The 13,178-nt window shown below is 41.4% G+C and overlaps 1 protein-coding gene across 1 annotated transcript in view; it reads left to right on the forward strand.

Moving 5' to 3' along the window:
• The first annotated feature begins 1,489 nt into the window (after window positions 1–1,489).
• The window catches only part of PCDH15 (protocadherin related 15), a 477,232-nt gene continuing 465,543 nt past the window's right edge, over window positions 1,490–13,178 (forward strand). Inside the window, 2 exon segments of the mRNA XM_032191027.1 lie at window positions 1,490–1,592; window positions 8,179–8,226. The gene's annotated coding sequence lies outside the window, so the exon portion shown is untranslated.

Raw genomic sequence — 13,178 nt, forward strand, 5'->3', positions numbered from 1 at the left:
TACTAAGCAATGCCAAACATAAAGTGGCTCTGCATAGCTAATAGGGCTAAAGAAAGGCACCTTTCTAGGGTGGCTGTGGGTGAGGAGATGCTGGGTGGATTTGGGCTCCCAGCCCCAATGTATGCAGGTTTTCTTAGGCTACTTGCCATGAAAACAACTCCTTGACCGCTTTTATCTGTGCACTAAATTACCCATAAAAGAAGGTAACAGATTAATTTAATTTGATTTAGTCCCAATAGTGTATTGTTTTATTAAGCAATGCTATGGCACAATTAAGAGTTATAACTGTTTAAACACTTTATAGCCATGGAGCTATTAATCAATACTAAATTAAAATAAAATTAACAAAGTAACATAAACAAGGCCTGTAAATGTTTTAAAATGACAGCGTTAATTTATTGACTGAAGAGCTGCTTATGTAAACCATTTATAAAAATTAGTTTGACTGTAAATTAATATTTGCATAAGTTAACCCCAGAAGTGGAAATGGGACAAGAAGAGCATTTCTTATGACTTTTCAATTCTGAAATTCCTTTGATGGGAAACATAAATTTATAGCCAGGTATTCTTAGCTGAGTGGTAAAGCAAAGCCCTTGACTGCCCAGTCCTGTAGTCTTCAGGGAGAAAATCTAAAAAGTAAGACTTAATGGCATCTTGAGACCTCCTCTGTTTTTGACATTTGTTTGTCATATTTCAATACAAATCTGAGCAGCTTGTGCATTGTTAAGCTTTAATTTGGCCATGATGTATTAATGCTAGAGCCTAGATTCTGTCCTAGTTTTCAGGAATCTCAGGCTGTTTGCCGAGGACATCACCCTGCTTTTGATCATTTCTGCAAAGCTCACAATGGAGCCGATCACCAGAGCCCATGAAACTTCTCAGTTTCAGAGCCCAGTGATCCCAACCCAGCAGTTAAATGTGTTCCCCTGTGGTGGAAGCAGACAGCAGAGCACGCCGGTGGCCCCGCGCCCGGCAGGACCATGGTGGGGAGAGACGTGGGCACAGGCAGCTCCTCACTGCCAGAGCTGGGCACAGATGGGTTTGCTGTCTCGTCCTCTCCCTAAGTTTCTCTCCAACTGCTCTCCCCATGAATTCAGAGCGTTTTGTTGGAAGGGGCGGGCGCCAGATTTTATGCTTTGATAAAGGAGTCGGTAGTAATTGAGCCAAAGCCTTTCCAGCTTGAGTAAGCAAAAGAATAGTAAAAGATATTGCCTGCATTTCTCCTTATGTCAAAGCATTGGGGCCCTCCTGTGTTTTGAAGGATCCATCTGTTCTGTGCAGTAAGACATCCTCTGAATGGAACAAGGGTTTTCTGGGCCCTGATGGTGCTGACGGAGGAAGGAAGCGTCCTGTGTTGTGTTAGCTAAATGCCATCTCCTGTAACGTGCAGCAAAGAACATACTCTGAAAGCACATAGCTTCCCTCATGAGGGAGATGAAGGCAAAAGAAGAGATACAGGGGATATTGGTACTTCTCTGTTGCTGGTCTGCAGTGACACTTGGTGCCGTTCCCCCAACAAGGGTACAGCCGATTTCTTCAACAACACGCTGCAGATGCATTACACCACGAGGAAGGATGGGGTAGGCTGCTGGGTGAGTGCACAATGCTTTTTGGCTAAATCCTGTTACAGTGTGGGCAGAGAGCAGAGGAGAGGAATTCCCCTCTGTCATTTGGGGGATGGATTCATCCGGGGGCATATTTGGAGAATCTGTACTCCAAACCTTGGCTGCTTTTTTTTTTTGTATGCTTTAAAAAAGCATGAGAGTTACGTTTGTACTCACAGCTCATAGATGATATCTTGGGTCTTTAGAGGGAAGTGATCAGTGTATGTAATCATTACTGACTTGTAAACCAGCTCTGTAACTGGGGTAGTAAAGAACAGAAAGTGTCAGTCAGAGAATGGTCCTTAGAGCAGAGCAGGAGAAACCAGGAGAGTGGCAGAGTTTTCTGCAAGAACGGGAGATGACGAGCTGAGAGAAACCGAAGGGGAGAGGCACTACTGATGGATTGCGTGTGCATGTACATGTACCTTAATTGTTTGTCCTTTACGTTTCTGGGAAGCATTCCAAACACCATGAAATTCTGCCCACTTTTTCTTATGTCTCCTGAGAACATTTTATGGTCTTCTCTTTTGTGATATTTCTAAACTGATTAAATCATCCCACGGCAGGGCTTTCACAGACTACAGATTGCCATGGTGAAGCAATGTAACCTGTAGCTTGGATCATGAACCCCACTTTGGGTTTCAAAAAATCTGACAAGTTTGATGTCTAGTTTTTACTGCTTTTTCCGTAAGTGTCTGATATAATAGAAGGATGCTGGACTCAGAGGTGTCACAGTGATTAGCTTGTCCCAGGGCCAGATTTCTAACATTGCCTGGTTTTAGGGAAGTCTGTCTGGAGGTGACTTGCCTTTCTGAAGGGGGGAGAGTTGTAGGGAAAGAGGAGCTGTCTGACAGCCTCTTAAAACTTGCAGCAATTCACCGTTTTTGGAGAATGTTTCTGTAAGAAGAGCTGACTAACTGAAGTATTTCTTAAATAAGATAAAAAATATATATGTTTTTGAATATGGTACTAGCTAATGTCCATCTAGGAACGTGGAAGGTCTCCTCAGGTCTGTACCTAACTGTAGCTATTGCCAGGGATGTCTTCTCATCTGGTGTTCCTTGTAGTGCTATGCCTAACAATTTCTGCAGCAAGCTGTGGGTATGATGGAACATGGCTGTTGATTGTTGAGATTATTTATATGACTTTGTAAAGTGCACTGTATTATACAATGAGACATCTGGTCAAAGAAAGCAGTGCCTGAAGAGATGAGGTGTGAGGCAGTGTAAAACGCTACAGTGGCTTATGAGGGCTACAGAACAAACACAGCTGTTTTATCGATTTCTTCAATAGAGGCAATAAACATGCAATCCCTTGCAGAAAAATTAAATCCTCCCCAGAAGTAAACCTTTTCCAAGGCACTGAAATTTTGAGTTATCTGCCTTTAGGAAAAATATTCAGAAAGGCTTTTTAAAAGTTACTGGGAGGGGGGTGTTTATTAATAATATATTATCCACGTGTACTTCAGATGCAGTTGAGCTGTGTATTGAGTTTGTGTTGCACAGAGTACAGGAAACTGAAAAAAAAAAATTAAAACTGGGATTATAGTTTTGGAATTTTATTGCTGCTCCTGTGTTCAGTCAACCAGGTTTCACCAGCTATGTGAAACCAACATTTACATGCATTAAAACGAGGCTGACATAAATATAGATGAAATTTTAGATAGGAACCAAGAAGTAATGGTAAAACAAATCACTTTGACTCGAGTTTACTTTCCAATGCCAAAAGAAACATGACTCATCTGATTTTCCAGAAAAGGATTGCAGTAAATCAAGTTTTCATTCCTCGAACTTAACAAAGTTATAATAAAAATGCCAGAGTAATATTCATTGCATATTATTAATAGATGATGGAGACTTTTAGATGATGGTGGTTTTCTAAGAGTTTTTTTTAGGAACAACACCTGTAAGTTTTCTTACTAACAGGTGAGGATATCTACTTACAAATAGAATAGGTAAGTTTTAGTTGTTGTAAAGAATATTGCTTTATTAGTATTTTTCATGATAAAAACTTCCATTTACACATATTCTGTAGGCAGAATCAAGCATTTTTCCTACAGGAGAGGAGAAAAATATTTGCAAAGCAAATCAGCTCCCTGCACCCCAAAGCTACTTAGTGATATTGGTTCTTGGATTTTCCTTGTGAGCAGGGAGAAAAAAGTGGTTAGCCTCTGCAGAGAGCAGGTTTTGTGAGTATTTAAAGACATGTTAAATATTCCTCAATTTTTTGACATACTGAATATATCCTAGCTGCACAGAAATTCGATATTGTACGTTGAGAGAAGTGTGGAGATGGAGGTTGCTTAGATGTTACGTGTGAAATCATGTATTGTAACGGTCACTGCAGGCAACGTTTTCCTACTTAAAGGTGGTAACTTTCAAAGATGTCTGAGAGGTGTAGGATTCTCACCTCACACAGATGTGAACTCACATTCCTTAGCCAGTTTTGATAACGCTGCTCTTCGTACTGATTTTTTAAGATACCTTTTAAAAGTACTTCTGAGTCATTTATTTTAGTGAAAGGGAAGAGGTGAGGAGAGCTGCAGGTGAAGGCAACGTGGTGGGCTGGGGGCCTAGTTGGCAGGGAGCATTGTGAGGTGCTGGTGGTGAGGGCTCTGCTGTCCCACCAGTTCCTCCAGCAGGTGAGGGTGTGAAGGGCATCTGGGGCCAGGAGCTTTGGAGGAGGTCAGAGGGGCCCAGGTGGAGGTGAGCAGCATTTCCCTCACTTTGCAGTATGATATGTGACACGGATTTGTTTTGTGTTCTGTTATATAGCAGTGGAGCCTGGCACAGCTCAGCCAGGTGCCTCGCAGCAGCATCAGGAGGGAAGGGATGAAGAGTGCCATACTGACCAGAAGGTGGGGTGGAAATCATCACCTTGCCATCTCTGAGTACCTTGCTGTGAGGCAGCCTGGCCTGGCCTATGAGCTCTAGGGTTGCAGTCCTGCTGTGGACGTCCTCCTCAGGGAGTAGGGACCAGGAAGCCCAACAAAACTGGGAAAGAGACAATTTGGCCACTGTGCCGCTTTGTCAGCTTTTTCTACCCTGTGCCAGGTCCCTTTTCTCAGGCTGTTAGCGCTGCGGTGCTCAGGGATCCTGCATTTTAGCCCTTGGCACCTGCGTCTGTCTCCTGCTCTCTGGGCTTGGTCCTCCTCGGGCACCTACTTGCCCAGTCCCAGTTCCTGCTCTTGGTTTCCTGATCTGCCCACATGGCTCCTTGTTTGGAATATTGACCTTACAGCAAAGAATTTTTCATTCTCTGAATTTTAAGGTCAGTTCTGCTCCACCTCAGTTTGGTGTGCCCTTGGGTTTATCCCTGTTGCTGCTGCCTCTGCTCGGGTACCTGCTTCCCATCCCCAAATGTGGTTGCACCTTATTCCTGCCCGTGGCTACCACTGTCTGCAGTTGGCTGTGTTCAGTAAAACAAAGTTGGGAAAAATACTGCCAGTCTTCAGCAGGCTGTACCTAAGCAGTGCCTAGATCTGCCAATTAAAACTGAACGAACACAGACATGCACAGAGGTAGTGAGTCCTTCAGCATGAAGGAAAATAGAACCAGCTTCACTGGATCAAAGACCCAAGTCCTGAACGTTGAAAGCTCGCAACACCAACTTGCCAGAAGAGTCAGCAGATGTCTATTGAAAAAGGTCAGGAACCTATTTCAGGAAGCCTGAGAAGTGAATCTCTTATATACTAGAGGCATTTGTACTTACCCATCAATTTCATCAGTCTTCATAAAATGAAAAATTGCAAGCATCTGGGCAGAGCTGCAGTTTGAACCTGTCCTTTTGGGCTTTGACATTACTCGTGGGTGTTCTCAAGAGCAGAGTTGCCTGTACCTTACCTCTTCTCAAACTTGTCCTTTTCTTCTCCTACAGGTGAAATATTTTATTGTGTTACTAAGAAAGAAGTGGAAAGCTTTTCTCAAAAAAAAAAAAAAAAACCCACAAACACAACACTAAGATGTTTGAAATTTACTGAAAAATTGTTTCAGATTTAATGACAAGATTTGTTTTTCAGGCAGTTATCAATGGTAGAAATTAAGCAAGTCTTGAATTACAGCCTGGAAAATGTATTTAGTCAGCAAAATATTTTGAAATGATTACACAAACATGCAATTTGTGCTTCCTCTAATTTAATAGCAATGTATACATCTGCTGGCAAGGATGGCAAGGGAAGATGGCAGCAGGATTTCAGAACGCCTTTCACTGCTTCCTGCATCACTGCAAGGCCAGGGAAGAAATAAGAGGCCAAATGTCTGTCCAGTCCTTGCTAGGACATTGGTGTCGGGGCTGAATGGCTGCATGCTGCATAACTGCATCAGCCCTGCTAGCTGAGGGATCCCCAGGTCTTGTCTCCAGGGATGAAGCATCGCTCTTTTTCGTGTTAAAATTCAAAACAACCACAATCTGAACAGCTTATGTTTCTGGAAGATAATACGCAGAGCTAAAAGCCCTTGATGAGCGTGAGGAATAGCGTTGCGCAGCACGCGAACAGCGCTGGGCACGATGCATCTTCATTACACAGATGTAAAATGACGATCGTTGATCTTAAAATCTGCTGGCCACAGGCATTAGGTTGTTGGTAAAGGAAGTGGTGAGCCTCGTTCCCATGGTGATGCAATTTGTGGTGTTCCTATGCACGAAGGAAGGCTGGGCATTCTCTGGGCAAACTAACCGCAGCCTTAATGCTGTAGGGTTTTGGGGGTGAAATATGTAATTATTTTGGTGGAATTAATGCTAACCATCCAGAGCCATCTGGGATTTCATACTGAGCAGTGCACAGGCTCTCTGAGCAGCTGCCCTCCCACCCCCAGTTTTTTACCAAGAAGAAAATATGTGTTGTTTAGGAGTAGTTTGAATAATATGTTTACCTGCTGGAAGCAGTATTTATATATATTTAAGTAGAACTGTTTGATTGCTTCAGAAATATAAGCAGATTTTTGTTGTAATCAGCTGCAGTTGCTTATTGCTTGGGTTTGTTCTGCTTTTTTTTTTTCCTTTTTTTTTTTTAATTTTTTTCTTCTTTTTGTGTATACATTTTATATATTAGAAGGAGAGAATGGATTTGGTCAGTCTGACCTATTCTGGGAAAAATTTACATACTACTACACTCGCACACAGTGCCCTCTTAGTGAAGTTTACCCATTTTTATTTAAAAATGTTTTTGAAGGCTAATAAAATGCCAATTTGTTTGCCGTTACGTGACATTTTGTTTGGAGTCAGTACAATATCCACGAGCGTCCACAAACTTCCATCAATCTTAAGAAGCCTTGAGTTATTTTACAAATCCTTACTACCCAACCTACTGTGCATTTGTTCCACTTCAGAACAAAACAACAGTTTCAGTTAATGCAAAGCAAACTGACTGCACCTAAATTTGCCTCTTTTCTGCTGTAAGTGCATGGCAAACTGGCAAACTCAAATGTAATGAATAGCTTCTGTGCTGACAATTAACAGCCTGAGAATAAGTTTTGTTGTTTTATGCTTGAGTCATAGCTCTTTGAATATTCCAACCAATTGAGTCCTATTACATAGATAACTAACGAATGCTTAAATGAGAGAGAAAACAGCAACCTGCAAAATGGCTTTGCTTCACATGAAATTGCCTGAAGATAATGCTGACAGATGCTCTCTTAGTGAAGATCTGGATTTTCCTGAGAAAGGTGAAATGATCCCAGCAACTATACAATTCAGTTTCAAAGCTAACCACTAAGAGTTTGAAACATCCAGCCAAAGTGAAGGTCCTGTTCAGATGCCTTGACTCAACTTCGTCCCTGTGATTTTCGTGGAGTGGATCAAGTGGAGCTTGGCCCACCTGTAGAAGACAGTTGTGCCACTTGTGCTGTGACTCCTTAATTCTGGAGCTGTCTGAAAGAGGCTTGGTTTAGGTGCACTCCGCATGCCTGGTCTGCAAAGGGGACCACGTGCAATTCTGTAGCTTCAGATTTCAATTTTGGGCTTTACGTCAGGAAACGTTCAGGGCTGAATTATGTTAAGTATGGGGAACTTGCCATCAAATTTTCTGAACAACTCAGTAAACTCTCCAAACAGCTCTGTTCACGTACCACCATGGTGACAGGTAGGCAGTAAGCAGGCACACTTCGGAAAGTTTGGCACCAGAGGCTACCAGGGGGAGGCCTGAGAGATTCCTCCAGAGGGAAAAACAGGTGCCCTACAGGTTTTATTGTTAAATGTTTTAGGTTGGGGAATGACAGGGAACATATATGAGTAGAAAGAAATTACAGATAAATGCCTGATAGATATATTTTATGGTAGATACTATAAAAGAAAGTTATTGTGGATTTTTCATTGGTTTCTTCTTGGCAGCCTTCATAGAAATATGTAAACTACTTCAGTGAAAACCTCAGGCATTGTTTTCTTGTTATTTTTCTTATTCGAAGCTGCCTTTATCAGGAATAAAATAGCAGATATCAAAAACTGTATTCTGCTCTTCTCTGTATCTTTTGTAGGCTTAAACCCATTTTAGTAAAGAAAAAATGTGTGATACTAGATGTTGTTATTAATCGTCATTTAAATAATGAGCATGATTAATTCTGTATTTTCTGTTTTCCAGGAAATCAACATATGATCTCAACAGCAACAGCTGAGAAGTGCAATTAAGGTACCATAATTTTGCTTTTAATATGGGCGTGCTTTTGGTAAAAGCATTTTCCAAAATACACTCTCCAGTAATCTATTTAATTACCTGCATTTCCTGGAAGCTCGGTCCGCCTCTGGAAAGGTTGTTGCTTTTATTTCCCACTTTTTCTACTGCTATTATTTCCTGAAAACTACTTTTTTTTTTTTTTTTTTTTTTTAACTTACATTTCTTAACTTCTAGGTGGTTTTATGTTTGTTTGTTTGTTTTTTAAGTTTAGTAGGAATATGTTGAAATATCTGTATAGAGTCGTATGATGGGAATAATGTTTCTGTAATGTACTTGTGTCTGTAAACCATGTCCTTCAAAGATTAACTTAGAAAATGTTGTGGGGAAGTGATTGAAAATCTATCCATAGGAAGCTCTTGGAATGGTGTCTGCTGTACTCTCCATGTCACCAAGAATTAAAGTGTTGATTTGAATCACAAGATGGGAATCAGCTCAGCAGCTCTGTTGTACCACAGGGAAAAGGTGGTTCTTTTTGTTGGAAATACGTACAATGACCTGAGTTCCCTCTCCTCAAGTCGTGTTTTCACTTGTAAATTTTTTTCTGGGATTTCAGACAAAGAGCAGCAAGGTAAGAGAAGGTGGAATTACTTCAGATTCCTTTTTCCTTGACATGTTGCAGTGAACTCTGCTGGTGATGTAAACTTCAGTGGAAAAAAAATATTATTTGCTATGGAAAACACAAATGAAGTATGAACTGCTATCAAATTAAAAACCTAACGAGCAATGTTAAGCAGTTGTTCTAAAAATGACATCAACTAATTCTTCCCAGTGCATTTCTCTTGTCAGTACTTCTGTTCCACTTCTAAATGCTCTGCTATTGGTATAACACTGCCCTTGAAGGAGTAAAATGCAAAACCACACTGGAATACCAAATGACCAGTTGAGTTGTTTCTTCCTACCAAGAGGAGAGTTGTTTTTGCTGGGTCTGTGTGGTTTATGTACGGATGGGTAAGGGATAGGAAAACTGTCGTTTTTACTAGTTACCTCTGTTGTAGGAACTGAACGAATTACTTTTCAGATTTTACCTCTGGCCACAGGAGTCCAGTAGTAAAAACTCTTAATGTATGTTGCAATATGGGGATAATGCCTTTGACTGGTGCATACTAACGTATGTGCCAAAAGAGTTAAAAATAAAAATCCCCCAAGTACATGCAAATTAGGTTATTGCAACATTGTGTAATGCCTTAGGACAAGTTTTGAACGCAGAGTAATCAAGAATATCATCAAAGTGAAAAGTGGGATAAAATACAAAATTGTGATCAGAAGGAGAATTTGTCAGGCTAACTTCATGCTTCTTTTTGCTGAGGAGGTGAACGTCCCAGACTACAGTAATGCAGTGAGCTTAAGCTGCCTAGATATCAAGGAAGCATTCATTCAGTACAGTTCCCAAAGGAAATGATTATTTAAAGTGGAGATGGTGCAGATTAATACAGGAATTATAAGAAGCTGGCTCAGGCAGATAAGAAACTGGGTAAAGAGGGGACTAGGGTGGGATGTGCTGGGAGGTGAGTTACAGGTTGCAAGAGACTTCTTAGAAGTATTACTGAAGGATAAGGCCTTGTGACCAGCTCTATGCAGTATTTCCTTTAGTAACCTTGGCACAACATTTTGATATGATTTTTTCATACTCTTGTGATATTGTGGAGGACACAAATATTGTGTGGGAACCTTCTGTGGACTCTGTGGATTAGTGTAACAAAGACAGGAAAATCTAATACTAATAAGCACACTGCCATTCTTTTAGGGACTAGTAACAGATGATTTTTTTGCTACAAACGAGGGATTCAGCATATGTAAACTCACCTTTTTTGGTTGTTTTTACAAAAGCAACATCTTATCTCTCAGCTGAACCTTTAATAATCTAAAAAGTTTTCTTTAACATCAGCTCACCAGCGAGTCCCAATTTATTCTAAATAATGTAGATCCTAGGTACTTGCATTCTCTACATTCCAGTAAGAGAAGTTCTTGGATTTTAAACTTCAGGTTCCGAGGATCTGCCCAATAAAAGTGTGTGGTTTTGGCTGTGGGAGCGAGCAGTGCAGTGGAACACATTACAGGAGAAGAGTTGAGTAACCCTGAAACCACTGAGAAAAAGGAGAAAAGAGCCTTTTGGAGAATCCCATCCCAATTAGCAGCCCCAGATTTGTGGCAAACTGGAGTCGTGCTGGTAAAAGGGAGCAAATGAACCCAACGCTGGGCCCTACCTAGGGAAATAGGGCTCAGCTCTGCTCTGTGACCAACCTGTGATTAAAGCCAAAAGGATGAGAAAGCTCTACTTTATTATCATATGCTTAGGAGCTGCGCTTCCGTCAGATAAAAGGAAAGCTGTTCAGATAAACGAAAAATCGGTCTGAAGATAGGAAACAGAAGGTAGGACTAAATGATCAGTTTTCTGAGTGAGAGATGACACTAGCGGGGTCTCGGAAGAATCTGTGCTGAAACCTGTGATACTCCACTGATAAACGAACTGGAAAAGATAACAGTGTGCTGATGATGCTTTTATTCAGAGCAGTAAAGATGACTGCTGACTGTGAAAAAACTGCAGGAGGATTCTGCAAAACTTAGTGGCTGGGCAAGGCACTGGCAGGTGAAATTCAGCGTAGGTGGGTGTGAAGTGAGGGAGACAAAAATCCCACACAGGAGCTGATGAGTGCTGAGTGACCAGTGCCATCCACTGACCCGGGAAAATCTGGGGCACGGAAAGTGCTGTGAAGTAGGAAAGGGTTCTTCTATGAAAAATATTAACTTTAGTTTCAATAGCGGTTATAAAAGCAGATACCAAAATATACTGAAAATAGCAGGTGGCTACCCTGTAAGCATGTGTTTCTTTTGCTGCTTGAGTGGTATACAGCTCTGTTCCTGCGTCTCAAAAAGGTACAGCAAGGAAAGTTTGGAGGATGGGAAGGATGGCATGCAGGATTAATTAGAGTAGTGTGTTCCTTGGGATGGAAAAGCACCGAAGGCCTGGGAACTCCCTGGGGGCGTGTGTAGGAACAACAGCAGAACTTCTGGAAGTGACTGCAGGCTGCGCTTGGCCAGCAGGACCAGGGAAGTGCCTGCACAGTTCTACAGGGCTCGTTTACACATGGCCTAGGCTTTGGTTTCTTGTCATTAGAAGGTGATACGTTTCCACCTGGGGAATTGTACAGGAGGATGAGTACCAGCGTGGTGTGCCTCCATCCCTCCCTGTTAGAGGACTGAGTGGCGCTAAGTGCTTTTGTAACAAAACAAAGATCTGTTCGCTTTTTAAATACATACTCAGGGTTGAAGTATAAGTGAGGGAATCGAATGCAATACCGATGCAAAATCAAGTGGATTTAATAAGTATGTCTTGAATATGTTTTGACTGGAAATTAGAAGGCATGTAACCAAAGAGATGAGGGGCTTTCCAAACACAGCTAGGACATGAAAACAGTATCTGTTTATGTTGGACCAGTCCCATGGGCTATTGTGGATGTTTTTGTGTAACGCATCCTCTGAGTGCTAGCACATCACTTTTACCCTCTGCCACTTCCCACGTCCTACACTGTAATGTTTGAGGCTTTTGAGCTCATCCCCTTAAGGAGTTCATCATTTGGTAAGTGTGTGTGTTTTTGAAGAACGTTACTTTATGGTGCGCAGTGAATGGAGAGGGCAGACTCTGATCTCCTGCAGGACATTTTGCTCTTAACATTTATTATATGTTTGCCTGCAGTTATTGGGGATTGGTGACCCAGGTGGTCCTTTCAGGCCTCTGTTCTAGTGCACACACTGAATTCATTAGCTGGATTCAAAGCCTACACACTTAGCATTTATCTGAAAGTAGCTGAAAAGCTGTCTTCCCTCAGAGAATAAATCTCTTGCATCTGCACTTGCACTCTTGCCAACTCAGGAAACACACAACTGGCTTTGGAGCACACAGGCACATGCTATGTGAGACGGAGGTGCAGGAGCTGAATTGTAATGCAGCAGTAAAGCTGGGGCTACCTCAGCAAGGACAGCAGAAACAATTATATATGCAGGTCTCTGCGTAACTCCTTGCATAGGAATACAATTACTGTGACTCTTCAGAGCTACTGTTAAAACACAGAAATTAAAATACATGGAATGTAAGATCTGCTTGGACGGTCCCTGCACTTTCTTTTGTTTCTTATAACTATCAATAATTACAAAAATATACTATAGTAATAGAAAGGGTATAATAAAAATATTCAACGTTGGGCAAAAAATCTTCCGGCTTGTACTTGTAGAAACCCAAGGGAGGGATCTGGAGTGAGAATGTCAGTTGTAAAAATGAAAAGGCAAATTAAAAGAAGGTTAGGAATGTGACATGCACTAGTCATCCGAACTAGCACATTTTCATAGAGTTTTTTCTTAAGAGTTTTAGAACAGTAGAAAACATTGCCCTGTCCTGTGGCTTGTCACTGCAAATACAGTGTTAACACCTTTGTCAGGGCTGAAAAAGTCATGAGGATGTGAAAATAGTGAAGAATGAAAGAAAGTTGTAATATGAGTTGATTCGGGGGATTTTGAATACCAACCAGAAACTATACACACATAGTGAGATGAAAAGCTGTTGGAAATGGAAGTACCACAAAAACGCTGTCACTGTTAGTTTGCGTATCATATTAGGACCCTAAAGGACAGATAGTCTGGGAGAGCAGATATCCATTAGAAACGGATGAAAGAGAAGACCTTGAACCACAGCCAGACCCTACAGATGGAAACTTGAAATAAATAAATAAATATCAACTTTAAAGTAACCACAGTAAATAATGCAGAGGATGCATAATATGTCCTCTGTTGCTCAAAGCAGCAAGCAAGCATGCTGCTCCTGCATTCAGAGCAAGCTAACTGGTGGAGTAGCTTTGCAGTGAGGTTTGCTGAAAGGGAATTACAACCAGCCAACCTCCTGGGAGTTTGCAAAA

Source organism: Aythya fuligula, chromosome 7 (genome assembly GCF_009819795.1).
Source record: "Aythya fuligula isolate bAytFul2 chromosome 7, bAytFul2.pri, whole genome shotgun sequence".
Taxonomy (NCBI): domain Eukaryota; kingdom Metazoa; phylum Chordata; class Aves; order Anseriformes; family Anatidae; genus Aythya; species Aythya fuligula.